Below are 9,717 nucleotides of genomic sequence, written 5' to 3'. Positions count from 1 at the left end.
AAAAATTAAATAACTTGCCCAAGATAGGGTTTCCCTGGTAGCTGAGCTGATAAAGAATCCACTTGCAATGTAGGAGACCCCGGTCCGATTCCTGGGTGGGGAAGTTCCCCTGGAGAGGGAATCGGTTACCCACTCCATTATTCTTGGGCTTCCCTGGTGGCTCAGACGGCAAAGAATCCGCCTGCAATGCGGGAGACCTGGTTTCGATCCCTGGGTTGGGAAGGAGGGCATGGCAACCTACTCCAGCATTCTTGCCAGGAGAATCCTAATGAACAGCGTTATAGTCCATGGGGTCGCAAAGAGTTGGACACAACTGAGCAACTAAGCACAGCCCAAGATTACGTGGCCAGGAGGTAGAGAGCTCAGGATCTGTGAGTAAACCCGACTTAGCAAGGTGCAAGATGAGCATCAAGACATCACAGGAGTCGGATCATGTAAGTCCTGTAAGGAATCTGTGATGAGCATAGACATTTACCCAGAACCTCTCCCCTGATCTGTTGACTGCCAGCATACCTCCTCTTGGATATCTAGAGATACTGAACTCCTGGTCTTTTCCCCAAAACGTATTGCTCCCACATTCTCACTAAATGTCAGCTCTATCCTTGTAGTTATTCAGATCAAAAGCTTTGGAGTTGTCTCAACTCCCCTCTTTGTATTATACCCTAGTCCAGTCTATCAGCAAATACTCAAAGTGTATTCAGAACCTGACCATTTCTTCCCACTTCCACTCCTGTCACCCTGGCCCTGTCCACGCTTGTCTCCTTGCTCCCCACTGTCTGTTCCTCACTTGCAGCCAAAGGGACATTCTGAAAGCCTGCATCTGGTCACATTCCCCTCCCTGCTCTTGATTCCGTGTGGCTCTATCTCACAGAAGGTAGAAACCACATTCCTCTCTGGCCTGCAAGGCCCTGCATGCTGTGTCCCTGTTACCCGTCTGACATCATCCACTCCCCTTGGCTTGTTCCCTCTGCCCCAGCCATACTGGCCTCAGGAACTCTGCACTTGCTGTTCTCTTTACCTTGAACCCTCTTCTCCTACAGAGTCAAGGCTCACCTTCATCTCCTTTAGGTCTTTACTCAGATGTTACCTTCTTCTGGAGGTTTTTCCTGACAACCCTTCTAGAACTGGATCACTGATACTCATATTTGTCCTCCCTTTAACTTGCTTATTGTCTGTCTTCCCCCATAGCAGACCATCAGGGCAGAAGCTTTTATCTACTCCATGCTTTCTGTCTAACACCTAGAAGAGCTCTTGACATGTAGTACAGGCTCAGTAACTATTTACAAGATGAATGGACGGGTGATTTCATAGTAGTTAGCGATCCCAGCATCCTAGGGACTCTGCTGATCCCCTGTGCCCAGGGCTGCCTGAAAATTTGCTGAGGTCTGTGACATCCAAGGAGCATTTCATCTTGCCTCTGCTTTGTGCTCAGAATTGAGAGTGCAGCAGAGAACAAAAGAGTTTCCCTAGAGAATTCACAGTCTCGGGGGTGGAGGTTCAGATTGTTAACTTATCACACAGATATGAAATTACAAAGTAGAGTGTTGTGAGAACACTTGACAGGATGTCTCATCTGGACCCTAGGAAATGAGGTGATGAAGGATATTAACCCAATCAAGTGTGTGTGTGTGTGAGAGACTTGGAATGTAGAGGCTGAGGGGGAGAAAGAGGCCAGACCATGTGGATCCTGTAAGGAGTTTGTGTCTTTACCCCAGGTGCATTGGGAGGTTGTAGAAGAATGTTTGTTTTGGGTTTTGGGTTTTGTTTTTTTTTTTTTTTTTTACACTGCGCTGGCTTGCAGGATCTGTTTCCTGACCAGGGATTGAACCTGTGCCCTCAGCAGTGAAAGCTCAGGGTCCTAATCACTGAACCACCAAGAAAGTCCTGGGAAGCTGTAGAATTTTGAACAGTGGAAGGAGGCATGATCGGTTACGTATGTTAAAAGCTCCCTTGAGCGTTGTGTGGGGAACTGGCTGTAGGGGATTGAGGACTGAAGTAGAGACGCCTGTGAGGAAGCTGATTGCCGTGAAGTTAAAGTGGCTGCTACTGAGGAAGACCATGTGTTCTTTCCTGGTTCTCCTGGGAAGAGGTGGAGTCTCCTCCTCCCTTTTAATCTAGGCTGGCCTGTGATTTGTTTCGACCAACAGAATCCAGTGGAAGTGATGCTGTGCTGGTTGGGGGGGCCTGGGCCTTAGGAAGTAGAAGCTTGTGCTTTTTACTCTCTTGGAGCCCTGGACCACCCCTTGGAGAGAGATGTGGAAAGAGGGAGGCCCAGTCAGCCCCCAGCTGATGTGCTACATCAGCCATGAGTGGTACCATCTTGGATAGTCTAGCCCAGCTCTCTGCTGACACCACATGGCGTAGAGATGAGCCATCCTGAGTCCCATTGCCCCTCAGAGCCTTGTCCAAATTACAGAATCAGAAGCAAATAAATGGTTTCTATTTTAAGCCATGGTGTTTGGGGACTTGTTACCTGGCAATAGCTAACTGAGACAGATTTTTTTTTTTTGAGATCTGACCATTTTATGTATTAGTAATAAGTGTAATGAGAAGTGTTAAGTCGCTCAGTCGTGTCCAACTCTTTGTGACCCCAGGGACTGTAGCCCGTTAGGCTCCTCTGTCCATGGGATTCTCCAGGCAAGAGTACTGGAGTGGGTTGCCATGCCCTCCTCCAGGGGATCTTCCCCACCCAGAGATCAAACCCAAATCTCCTGCATTGCTGGCAGATTCTTTACCGTCTGAGTCACCAGTGAAGTCCATATTATGTATTAGCTCTTTTAACCCTCAGAGTCACCCTGTGTGGTAGTAGTATTATTGTCATTATGTGTATTAGAAAACCAGGGCACAGAGAAGTTAGTGGAGGACCAGCAGGATACACATGGTGAGCATATCATGGCTATTACCAGCATCATGGTCACCAGTGTTAAAATCTCCATGATGGTTAAAGAAGGGGTCATAAGAGGAATTAAAGCGTTAATTCCTCCACTTACTAGCGATATGATTTTAGATAAGTGATTTCACCTTTCTGAGGCTCCATTTCTTCATCGTAAAGTCTAGAATATACTTGTCATCTCAGAAGGTTGCCATGAGGAGCACAGGGTCTGTCAGAGGGCAGACACCTAACCCACGGCAGGGAAGATGATCACGGCTAAGCACGCACCCAGGTGGGCTGTGGCCGTAGGGCACAGCCATTCTCTCGGAAGGCCTAATGGATAGACAGGCATCAGGTCCTTGGGGATGTTGTTGAAGTGCTGGATCAGGCCGCATCTGAGAAGAGTTAGTTCAGGACTTTCTTATTAGGGGATCCAATAAAGCTTTTTTCTTTTTTTAAATCATTCAAGCCAAGTTGAATAGGGCCTTCTGTTACTTGGAGCCAACGTCTGGGTTTTGTTATTTGTTGATTCATCAGATATGCAGTACTGTTTCGGGCATTGTTTTAGGTGCTGGTTTTATAATAGTAAATAAGATGCTCAAGAGCCCTGTCCTCATTGGAACTTAACATTCTAGCGGGGAGAGGTAGATGATTTTAACAAAAGTTAGTATTTTTGTTCCTGGTGGCTCAGACGGTAAAGCATCTGCCTGCAATGCAGGAGACCCGGGTTTAATCCCTGGGTCAGGAAGATACCCTGGAGAAGGAAATGGCAATCCATTCCAGCTCTCTTGCCTGGAAAATCCCACGGACGGAAGAGCCTGATAGGCTACAGTCCATGGGGTCACAAAGAGTCAGAAACGACTGAGCGACTTCACTTACTTTCCCTTACCTTAGTATTGGTGAAGGCCAGGGGAGGGGGATAGAGAGCAACAAGAGCTGCTATTTTAGGTGGAGGGGTTAAATGAGAGATCTCTGAGAAAATGCGATTGGAGAAGGGACCTGACCAAAAGGGAGGAAACCAGCTGTGCGCCTGTTTGGGGGAAAAAACAGCAAGTTCAAAGGTCCTGTGATGTGCTCAGTGCGTAGGAGGAGCAAAAAGGGGTGAACTGGAGCAGACTGAGTGGAAAGGGGATGGGGGTGGGGGGCACGCAGGGGATCGGGGCGGGGGCAGGCATGGGAAGGACTTGATTTGATTCCCAGTGAGGTGGGAAGCAGTCGGAACATCCTGAGCTGAGGGGTGACGTCATCTCGTGTCCTAGTGGGGTTCCTCTGGCCTCTTTGGGGGCCTCTTAATGGAAGCAGGCCCAGCGTGGAGGCTGCGGCTCCAATCCAGCTGAGAGATGGTGGCTCGGCCAGCTTGGTAGTGGTGGAAGTGGATTGGGGTGCGAGTTGAGAAAGGGGGGGTCAGTGACTGCAAGGTTTTAGCCTGAGCAGAGTGCTGTTTCACTGTGTGAAGGAGCCCGTGGTCGTGGTAGGCACCCCAGCAGGTACAGGAGTCTGGCGTTCAGGGGCGCCGTCTGGGCTGGAGACAGAAACATGGAGTTGTTGGTGATGTCATGGTTATAAGGTCCAGGATGAGTTCACTAAGGGAGGGAGTGTGTGGATGGACCTGAGATCTGGGAGTGGAAGCAGGGGGCCTGTGGGGAGGGGACGGTGGCCTGGATGAGGGCGTGGGGAGGCCTGAGCAGTCGTCCGGATGCGTTTTGAAGGCAGACCCCACAGTGGGCTGGTTGTGGGTGATGACAGAGAAGAGAGTCAACACGGGGCAGCGACCCTGCTTCCCCCAGGCCCTGTGGGCCCCTGCTGCTCTTTGCAGTTGATGCTTTTGTTTGCAGCTGCTAGGCTGGCCCTGGGGGGCTCTTGCCTTGACTCTATGGGGTCTTCCCACGTGGTGCCCCACAGCCTTTCTGTCCCAAGTTCCCCAGACAGAAGTCGGAGTGCTGGGGTCCAGTGTCCAACCCCCTCCACCCACCGTGGACGGAGGACTCCTACAGTGAGGTCTGTCTGCTGGGAAGGGCTGTGGACAGGGTGGTCACCTCAAATAATCACAGTGCTGGTGACAGTTGGTGTACTGGGGGAAGGGTAGGGAGACAAGGAAGGTGGGGGGGTCTGGCAGGCTCTGAACTTGAAGGGCTAAGGTCAGGTCCCAGGAAGTAAGGGGGACCCTGGAGATGACTGCAGCAGCCTCCGGCCTGTCTTCCCAGAGCACCTGTCCAGTGGGGAGACAGCCCTGACCACGGGGGTCACGGCGGGAAGGGGGAGGTAGGGAAGCCCAGTGAAGCACGTGACCTCGTTGAAGGTATCAGGGAGGACTTCCTGGAGTCGAGAACCCATGAGATGGAGTCTGGGACGCAGGTGGTGACTATGTAGCCAAGTCAATAGATACTTAAGCTTTTTCTGAGATTTACGGGAAAGTTGCAAAGATAATAGAGAGACTTCCTTCCGCTTCCCCTAATGTTAGCATCTTACTTAATTGCAGTACATTTGTGAAAACTAAGCAATGAACACCGATTACTATTCTGCTAACAGAATTCGCTTTAGTGGAAGAACGCGTGGAATTGACTAATGCTCTTCTGTTCCAGGACGCCGTGTTGCAGTTGTTCATCCCGTGTCCGCCTTTCTGTGACAGTCTGTCTTTCCCTCCCATGGCCTTCCCGGTCAGGTATGGGGTAGGACGCCCCTCAGTCTGGGGTCGTCTGATGTTCTTCTCCTGGCTACACCAGGAGTGTAGGTTTGGGCAAAGAGTACCACTCAGGTGATGGGAACCCGGATCACTTCCTTTTGGTGCTGGCTGCCAGGTTTCTCATAGGGTTTTCCTTTTCCTTATGCCTTTTAGAAACTAGTCACAAAATCCAGCCCAGAAGCTCCAGTTCCTGGAGAGAAAATACAAAGAATTTGTTCTCATATGTCAAAACCGCCACAGTAATGGATAAATACGGGAAGGCCCTTTGAGGGTCTCCTGAGCGGTCTCCTCAGCGTTCCGCCCGCTCATTTGGTGTTCCTCAGTGAAGCTGCTCAGCAGCAGTTGTTACTGTGGTGTTAAGGATGCTTTTCTGATTTCCTCTTTTCTTACTGGGAATTCTGTAGGGAGGTTTGTCCCTTCTATCCCATTTATTTGTACAGTCATATCAGTGCGGACTCATGGATATTTTATTCTCTGCATCTAACCCAATACTATCGTAATTAACTTTTTCACTCAACTTGTTCCAGTTTTGGCCATAGGGGCTCTTCCAGGTTGGCTCTGTATTCTTATTTTTTCCCTCGAGCACTTCCTTATTCTTCAGCACTTGTAAGATGTGCCAGTTCCTCTCACATTTACTTGCCCAGCCCTGGACTCAGCCCCTCTGCAGGTAGCCCCAGTTCCTCTGATGGAGGGTGGCACTGGAAAACAAGAACTGGGCACTGAGCGTGGTCATTGCACCTGAGGTGTCTCCGTTGTCTCTCAGCTGACAGAGCTGGGGAAATATATACACAGAAACCCATGTACACACACATTTGTATTTGTGTGTGTATATATACAGATATCAGTGTATACAAATAAACCTATTTGAGTCCATAATGGTCTCTCATCCAGTCTCCAGAGGGTTCCTTCTGCCCTTGTTTTCTTGTAATTTCTTTCTCTGGGCTGAGAATCCCAGCTCAGTGGGCACTTTTTGGTATTCATCCTATGGGCCATCTTAGCAAATATGGCGGGCCATTCCCGTTTCTGTAAGGACATGCTCTCCTCGGTTTCTATGACAAGTGTCTCCTGGGTTTTCTCCTGTGTCTTGCTTCTTTGCAAGAGGTTCCTGTTTTCACTGACCCCTTAAATTGGAGGCTGGTGGGGGGCTCTTCTCTCCTCCTGCCTCTGGGCCATCTCACCCTCTTGTGGTCTGTTTCCTGCCTCTGTACTGATGATGCCCACTCTCCGCCTTTAGCTCCGACTCCTCCCTGGGCCCCAGAAGCCCTCTCTCCATCCTGCCCTCAGCCCCGGGCCCCTATACTCACCATGTCCCAAACTGCAAACCTGCTCCTCCTCTTGGCCCTTGTCACAGGGATGTCACACACCAGGCTCCCAGAGAGAGCTCAAGGCTTCATCCTTGATGCCGCCTCCCTCCCCAACCTGCATCCTACCGTCCTCCTCCAGGGCTTGACCACCCGCCCCTTCTCATCTGTCATGGCCCTGCCTTGGTCCAGCTCTGTCCTCTCCTACCTTGTCTCTGCCTGGTCTCCTGTCTCCCCCTTTAACCCACCTCCACTGGACGGCTGAGGGATCTCTGTGAAACCCAGATCTTATCACACCCTCTTGCTTGAAGTCCTTCCATATTTCTCCAGCGTCCTCAGGACCGAGTCCTCATGCCATAGACTGACACTGAGCGTGTGGTGTGACCTGGTCCCTGACTTCCTCTGCCTGTCCCCCCGACTGCCTGAGCCGCAGACACACTGAACTCATTTCCTCTCTTCCTAGAGTTCGGCCCTCACTCTCACCTGGGCCTCAGCGTGCACCCTCGCTCAGCCCCGTGACCTTCAGTCCCGCCAGCCCTGCCTATTCCACATACACCACCCACTTTCTTCCCACTCGTATTATTTTGAAACACTCCCAGACATCATCTGTAAAGATGATGGACAAAATGTAAAACCAGTGGTCATTTCTGCATGTTGAAAGTAGGGGAGAGGAGATTCACTTTAAAGTATTTTTTGCAACAAACATGTTTTTGTTGAATACTAACAGAACACACCAGTAGCTGTTGTGGGAGAAAGAGTTAACTAAACAAAAGACAATAATCACATTGTGTTTAAGAGGAAAAAACCTTTCAGGAATCATTTGTAAAATATCACCTAAACCATTCCACCAGGGCAGGAAGAGAACAGGGGTGTGTCTATAACCTTCAGTCACCCCAGACTGACTGCTGAGTGCTTATAGGATTCCTTTCAAGGTCCCATCAACTTAGGGAACCTCTTTACCGTGAAGTCTTCAGTTATCATTATAAACAGAACTTAAGTCACTTACTTAGAGGGTGTTTCACAAGCCTTTGGAACAACTGACTTGTAGAAAAGGATTTTGTATGTGTAAGGGAAGGTTACTAAAGTATCAATACATCGGTGTTGGGAGAGTTCCTGACTTTCCCTCTGATACCAGACTACTGGGACAGTCAGTTCTGTAAAGGAACCGCAGGTGCGTCTGCCTTGAGACCTTTTGCGGTGTTGACATCTGCCTGGCACGTGCTGTGATAACCACTGCCAACATTTACATGCGCTGCTTCAAGCCAGACACCAGTCTGAGCCCTCTGTGTGCATTAATTCAGTAACAACCTAACACAGCCCTTAGGAGGCAGCTGCTGTTATCCCAGTTTTTCAGTTCAGAGTTGAAATCAGTTGCTTCAGGTCGCATAGGTAGTGAGTGGCAGCCCTGGGATTTGAACCCAGGAATACTATTGCTTCTACTGTCTGTGCCTTCAACCCTCTTCCCCTTGGGCTCCATTCTTAAGGAGATGCTTACATTCACAGTGGTTTTTTGGGTTTTTTTTTTTTGGGTTGGGGGGCCGGGGGTGCCCTTGCCAGGCAACTTATGGGATCTGACACCCCCTGACCAGGGATTGAACCCATGCCCCCTGCAGTGGAACTACGGGGCCCAAACCACTGCATCACCAGGAAATTCCCCGAGATGCTCACATTTCTAATACTGCAGTTTCTTCTTTTCAGAAGAGCTTCACAGACTTTCTTCTCCAGGTGCCAAAAATATTTTTTTCAACATCCCCAATTACTTGCGAAGAAAAAACACTTAACTTTGTTTTGTTTTTTTAAGGGGAAACTTCAAACATGCGCCAAGGCGGAGAGAAGAGTCTAATGAGTGCCCGTGCCCCCATCACCTAGCTTCAGCAGTTACAGCACGTGGCCATTCTTGTTCCCTCCACATCCCGCACACGTTCCCTCCCTGCTCAGTTAGTTTAAAGCAATTCAGGTGTTTTATCAGAAGACATGGCCTTCAAAGCAAAAGGGACCTAACTTCCTTGCTCTAAGTCCTCCCGCTGTGGGCACACTGACCATCTTCCCGAGCCCAGCTCCTCCCCGTGGGCTTTCCAAATGCAGGCATCTCTGCCGGTGTGACAGTATTGCAGCCCCATCACTGGCTCGTTCCCCGTAACCCGATCCCCTCCGGGCATTTCTCCACATGGCCCTGAAGCCTGAAAACGATCCCTCTTAGTGACCGAGGCCGGCCGAGTTGCCTGGCAGCCCGTCCCCTGCAGCGGGACATTTCACCTGCGTGTGGCTCTCTGCCGCGATAGTGGCCTCTTCCTTATTTGGGTTCGTTTCTGGCCGCCCCTCCACTCAAGCCAGGTCAACCTCCCGTTACACCCCATGCACACCGTAACTTCACCTCAGCACAGTGTGTTTAACACGGTCTAAAGGAAACAGGGATCTGGGTACTTACCTTTAACTGCCTGGGGGCTCCATGACTCAGGTCTGTCTGTGTTCCTGCTGTGTCCCAGGATCACCCAGCACCCGGCCTGGCGCACAGCAGGCGCGCAGTAACAGGAATGAATGAGCGAATGAATGAATGACTACCAGGGCCAGTACCTGGGGTTTCTCATGAGGGCAGTGGGAAGCCACAGAAGTGTTTCAGGCAGAACTGGACCCATATTTCTTAAACTAATGTACATATAAGTCCCCTGGGATCGTGTTAAAATGCAGATTCTGAATCAGTGGGTCTGGGGAGGGGGACTGAGAATTCTGCATTTCTAACAAGCTCCCAAGCGAGGCCAGTGTTTTGAGTAACAAGGGTCTCGCTGTGCTGTTCTGCTCAGTACGGCAGCCACCAGCCACGTGTGGTCGTGGAGGGTTCGAAATGTGGCTTGTGTGGCCTG

The sequence above is a fragment of the Bos taurus genome, chromosome 18 (assembly GCF_002263795.3).
Source record: "Bos taurus isolate L1 Dominette 01449 registration number 42190680 breed Hereford chromosome 18, ARS-UCD2.0, whole genome shotgun sequence".
NCBI lineage: Eukaryota > Metazoa > Chordata > Mammalia > Artiodactyla > Bovidae > Bos > Bos taurus.
Note: the sequence above shows the minus strand (reverse complement) of the source record.